The following is a 5,870-nucleotide window of genomic DNA, read 5'->3' on the forward strand; positions in this document are numbered from 1 at the left end:
GTTACCCTCTCACAGAGGCCCCTTTCAAGTCTGCGTTGAAATCTGGGCCACGTCAGAGTTGCTGGGGGAGAAGCCACTTGCCCACCTCTGGAGGCCTCCGCTCTCCTTGGCTCGTGGCCCCTTCCACTTCAGGGCCTCTGAGCCACGCCCACCACCACTTCTCCTCCTGATGCCGGAAGTGTTTCCAGGCCTGGGGGCCCCGCCCGCCTCGGCTTGTGCGGGTCCTTAGTCCTAATCACATCTGCACATCCCTCTGGTCAACTCTTTCTGGGTTTTTTGTTTTGAGACGGAGTCTCGGTCACCCTGGCTGGAGTGCAGTGGCGCGATCTTGGCCCACCTCAACCTCTGCCCCCTGGGTTCAAGCAGTTCTCCTGCCTTAGCCTCTCGAGTAATGAGTAAGTAGCCACCACACCTGGCTAATTTTTATATTTTTAGTAGAGACGGGGTTTCGCCATGTTGGCCAGCCTGGTTTTGAACTTTTGACCTCAGGTGATCCACCCGCCTCAGCCTCCCAGCGTGAGCCACCACGCCTGTCCCTGTCTGGCCAATTCTTTAAAGGCTCCTGTTTCTAGATCGCACTCTGCTCTGCAGGTCGTGGTCTGTCCCCTGGGGCTTTTCGCAAGCAGGAAGGTCTGTGCAGGGGTTGGCAGCTGGGGAGAATGTTCTGGAAGCCACAGCAGAGGCAACAGGCCTGGGCAAGGTCCTGCAGGGTGAGTGGGAGACAAGGGTCTGTGGGGACGGTCATGTCAGCCACTGTGACTTCCTGGAGAGCTTGGGAACAGGCTCTTGTGCCCCGACCAGATGTTGGGTCTCAGGCATTGAGTAACCTGCCCGAAGCCCCGTCTGTCGGGTGGTGGCAGTGACTGGGGTCCTAACACCACCCCAAGGCCGTGTGCAGAGACGTTTGCTCCCACACTCAGGCTGGGGGTGGGTTGGGGCTGGGGGAGCCACACACTCTGGACCTACAGGTGCTGCCTGTGCAAGGCACGTCCCGCCCTGGAGCAGGCCGGTGGGAGCGGCAGCGCGGGACCCAGAGGCGGCACCTGCTACCCGCTGGTCCCCACCCACCATGGCCTCATCACCAGGGCTCGTGCCTCCTCAAGGACGTCCTCTCTCGCTCAGCACTGCACTGAATGGCCCTTCAGGGCTTTCTTCGTGTTCATGTCATCCCTTATTCCAGTCACTGCAGCCTGGGTGGCCCTGGGAGGGGCAGAGGCCGGGAAAGCACCTCTGGAGGCTCTTGACAAGGTCCTTAGAGGGTGGGCAGGCATGGGGGTCAGCCAGGCCGGGGACAGCAGCAGCGCCTGCCGTGGGACACGTGGGTGCACGGAGGCTGGGTGGGTGTGGCCGGGGCGGGGGCACAGCAGAGAACGGAGGGCCAAGATTTGAGAACAGCCTTGGCCTCGAGGCCCCTGTGTCCCCAGAATGACAGAGCCACTCTGCCCGAAGCTTCCTGTGGCTGCAGCCACCAACGTCCACAAGCTGTGGCCACTGAGAGCAACACAGATGCAGACTCAGGCTCACTGGGTTAAAATCCAGGATTTGGTCGGGCTGCGCTCCCCTGGACAGACCCCTTTCTCACGTGTTCCAGCTCCCAGAGGCAGCCTGCAGCCCATGGCTCCAGCCCCTTCCTCTCTCTTCAGAGCCAGCAGTGGCTGGTCCAGTCCTCACCTCCTCACTGAGCCTGACCCGCCTGCCTCCCTCCTCCACTTTTTTTTTTTTTTTTTTTGAGAGGGTCTCACTGTCACCCAGGCTGGAGTGCAGAGGTGTGTCATGGCCACTGCAGCTTTGACCTCCTAGGCTCAAGCAATCCTCCCACCTCAGCCTCCTGAGTAGCTGGGACCACAGGCATGCGCCACCACACCCGGCTAATTTTTGTTTACTTTTTGTAGAGTCGAGACTCAGTCTCACTTTGTTGCCCAGACTGGCTTCGAATTCCTGGATTCAGGGGATCCTCCTGCCTCGGCTTCCCAAAGCGCTGGGATTGCAGGTGTGAGCCCCACGCCAGCCCCTCCTCCACTTTTAAAGAACTTGTGATTACACTGGGCCCCCCGGATGCTCCAGGGTCACCTCCCTAGTTTAAAGTCAGCTGATCCAACCTTCGTTTCAAATACAACCTGGATCCCCCGAGCTAGGTAGTCACAGGCTGCCACTAGGATGTGGACGTCGTTAGGATGTGGACATCATTAGGGGACACTATGCTGCCAACCAATCCCTGTCTGCAAGCCAAAGACCCTCCCACCAGGCAGAGCCCACGAACACTCAGGGGTCTTGGGCAGCAGGTGGGTGGCGCAGGGCGAGGAGATGCTCAGTGGGGTTGGGGGAAGCACCGGCCCCAGTGGGCCTCCCAGATCTCAGGGCCAAGGCACGGGGAGCTGATACCACATCCGAGTGCCTGGGGCTGCCGGTAAACAAGTCGATCCCCCGTGACACAACGGCTGCTCCCGAGCCCCAGCCAGGGCCGGAGCGCAGGGCACGAGCAGTTGCCATGGAATCCTGGAATTCTGCACTGAGTTGCAGTTTGTTTCAGGCAAGGACGCCTGGCACTCACGCCGCTGTGCTGGGCGGGCTTCTGTTGAGAGTCCTATTTTTCCCATTAGCATCAGTTTTTCTGTCACTGAGACGAGTACAAATCGAGTGCTCGTAAACGTGGGGATGGGCGCGCGGCAGAAGCTGGCCTCGGGGGAGGCGAGCGCTGAGTCAGGCCCACACCTGCCCCTGCTGCTACCAGACCCCGCATGGCTGTGGCGAAGGGACCAGGCCTGGTGACACCACGTGGAGGAACGCTCAGTCCTCCGGCGAGGGACTGGTAAGGGCCAGGGGTGGCCACAGGGGCTGTCCCACCAAGGAGTGCCCACAGGAGTGTCAGCCACTGAGGCTGCCTCTCATGGAGGCTCCTGCTCATCGCAGCTCTGCTGGGTGGGACCACAGGCACCCATCAGATGGGCAGCTGTGACCTCCGACACACATCTGTGCCTGGCCCCCTCAGGGCTCTCGGCAGATAGCCCTCGGGAGGTGGCAGAGCAGTTGTCCTCTGGGGGTCTGCGTCTCAGACTCAGTTACCGGGTGGTCCGGAGCCCACACGTACCCAGACGGAACACAGCCTCAGAGTCAGGCACAGACCGGGAAGGAAACCTTGAGGGACACAGGGCAGGCAGGGAGGCCAGGGCAGGGGCCAAGCAGGGCCTCCCACATCCGCCTGCGGAAGCCCCAGCACTGGAATCCCTGCACCTGGGCCTCAGGCTGTGTTTGGAGACAGGACCTTTGCACGGGTGAGTACGGTGAAACGAGGTCACCGGGGTGGCCCTAATGCAATAGGACTAGTGTCCTTATGAGAAGGAAGATTAGGACGCAGCTGTGCACAGAGGGACAGCCATGCAAGGACACAGCCTACCTGCCAGGGAGAGTGGTCCAGGAAGAAGATAGCCCAGAGGCCCCTCCATCTCCATGTCCAGACGGAGTGGGTGGGAGGGAATACAGGCCTGCTGCTCAGGCTGCCGGGCCCACGGTGGTTTGCTAGGTGGCCCAGGGACACTGACGCCACTGTGGCACCTCCAAACCCCAGCCTGTACCTCATCTTAACATGGGGACAGTTACTGCAGGCAGGAGTGCTGTGAGCAAACAAGATCACAGAAGCTTCCAGAACGGCACGGGCACCAGGGAAGCACCTAATGGACCCTGTCCGAGGTCACACCTGAGGACTCACAACTGCGGGTGCCACAGGGGTTGGGAGCTGGGAAGAACACAGCTCAGCCAGTGCCAAGTCCCAGGGCTGCACGGTATCCACCGAGACCATCAGAGGAGAGTGGACCTTGAGCTGGGCCTGGTCACCTGTTGCCACCCAGGTAAGGCCATATCCTGTCGGTGGCTCCTGAGCTGGAGGAGGAAGAGCCCAACCTCGTGGGCCCTGCCCGTCCTTCCTGCTCCTCCGCCTTGGGAAGGAGCCTCCTGCAGCTGTTGAGATGGCTTCCCTGCCCATCCCATCCTCCCCTGCGCATCCCGTCGGCCTGACTGCGGCCTCCTCTGCATAATGAGCGGGGGGGGTCCCTCCTCCTGGGCCCCACAGTCCCCGTGCTGGCCCTGCCATCCCAGGGGCAGGAGCAGCCACAGGGCTCCTGGGGCTCTGAGGCTCCATCCACTGTTGTGTGACCCAGGCACCAGTGTCCACGGAACACAGGACATGAGTTACATGCCCAGCCCCACCACCCCACTGTGAGGACAGAGAAGGCATGGTGTGACCTGCCGCCTGGTGGAGGGCTGTGACCATGGAGGGTGCTGGGATGAGAGCTTTGGGTGGCCTGGATGCACCTACCCCCGCTGCTGCCTGGAAGTGGGGTCTCTGCTCCCCAGGGCTGGGGGGCCATGAGTTCACCTCTGTCGTCGGTGTCAGCATGACAAACCCCACTGGTGCCGCTCACAGCAGGAGCCCACATCTCAGGCCAGCCCCTCTGCCACGCCACCTGCCTCACAGCCAGAGGTGGGAACAGCAACTCTGGGGAGAACCGGGGGTGCCGTGGCCACTGGGTCCCTGAGGCTCATGGAGGAGAGCGAGGCGAGGAGAGCCGGAGAGCCGTGGCGCCGGGCCCTGCCTTCAGAACCAAGCGCTCGCCCTTTGCAGCTGCAGAGCTGTCCCGACGGGTGGGGGCGGGGTTGCCGTGTAGCTGTGCAGAGAGCGCTCTAAATGGGGTCTGTCGCCGGCTCCTGAGCTCATGGGTTCTCCCGAGATGCTTGTGGCACATGAGTCATTGTCCTTCTTAACAGCATCGCTGAAAGGAGAAAAGGCCCTTTGGAAATTGATCACAGCCCCTGGATGTGTCTCTTGGAGCACAGGTCCCTCAGTTCCCACCTGGCAAACCAGGCTTCATGTGCCCAAGACAGGGCTGGGCAGCCCATGCCTCCACCCCTCCCCTGCCAGCCTGCACTTCCTCCCCCATCACCCATGCAGCCCCTGAGACACCCGCTGTCCCCGGCCCTGGGTCCTGATATGGCAGGAAAGGCAGTTCAGGACCCCCCACCTCCCACCTCCTCCTCCAAAACCCAGCTCTCACTTCCCAGAAGGCCATCACTGCAGCGTCCTCCAAACAGCCTGAGGCCCCACAGGCACACTCCGAGTTTGCTTCCAGGGGCCGGAAAGTGAGGAGCCCCCAGTGCTGAGGCCAGGGACACTCATGCAGGGCTCACAGCCACCAGCAACAGCCACCAAGGTCACTACCCAAGGCTGCTTCAGTCATCCCGCCAGGTGGCCTCCTGGGCCCAGAAGGCTGATGTGACTCACACTCAGCATCAGAGGGCAGACGCCATCTGATGAGGTCAGAAGAGCTGCCCAGACCCCAGGACCCCCACTGAGATCCCCACAGCCTGGCGGGGCCAACAGAACCACAGCCGCATCTGCAGGGAGAGGCACGGGGTATCTCAAAGTTGTGGGTTCCCCTCTGGCCTCCCCTTGGAGGCTCTCCTGGCTGCCCTCCAGGGTCATCCACCATCCACCACAGGCGAGCTGGAGGGGTGGGTGGAAAGGCTTTGCCAGAGGGTCTAAATCCCCAGGGCTCTCCAGGAAGGACAAGCTGTGGGGCCAGGAAGCTCCACAGCCTCCAACTCGGGGCTGGCAGGAGCTGGGGGCTAGGGATTCCCCACATGGGGTCCCAGCCTCACCTCCCAGCAAGGGGAGGCCCAGAGAACTGCCCGCACACCCCCACCAACCGCTCCCCAGTCCTGGCCCCTGCCTGGCTCACCGTGGTCAGAGTTCGCCCCACAGAGAACCAGCTCCCAACTGCCGGCTGCTTCCACCTTCAGCAGCTGCTGGGTCAACCAGGTCCCACCTGCAGCCAACCAGGTCCCACCTGCAGCCAACCACGTCCCACCTGCAGCCA

The 5,870-nt window shown here is 62.1% G+C and overlaps 1 pseudogene; it reads right to left on the reverse strand.

Annotated features, from left to right (window-relative positions):
* Window positions 1–2,113: 2,113 nt before the first annotated feature.
* On the reverse strand, window positions 2,114–4,893 carry LOC105548453 (annotated as a pseudogene).
* Window positions 4,894–5,870: the final 977 nt, after the last annotated feature.

Source organism: Mandrillus leucophaeus, unplaced genomic scaffold, assembly GCF_000951045.1.
Source record: "Mandrillus leucophaeus isolate KB7577 unplaced genomic scaffold, Mleu.le_1.0 Scaffold1, whole genome shotgun sequence".
NCBI lineage: Eukaryota > Metazoa > Chordata > Mammalia > Primates > Cercopithecidae > Mandrillus > Mandrillus leucophaeus.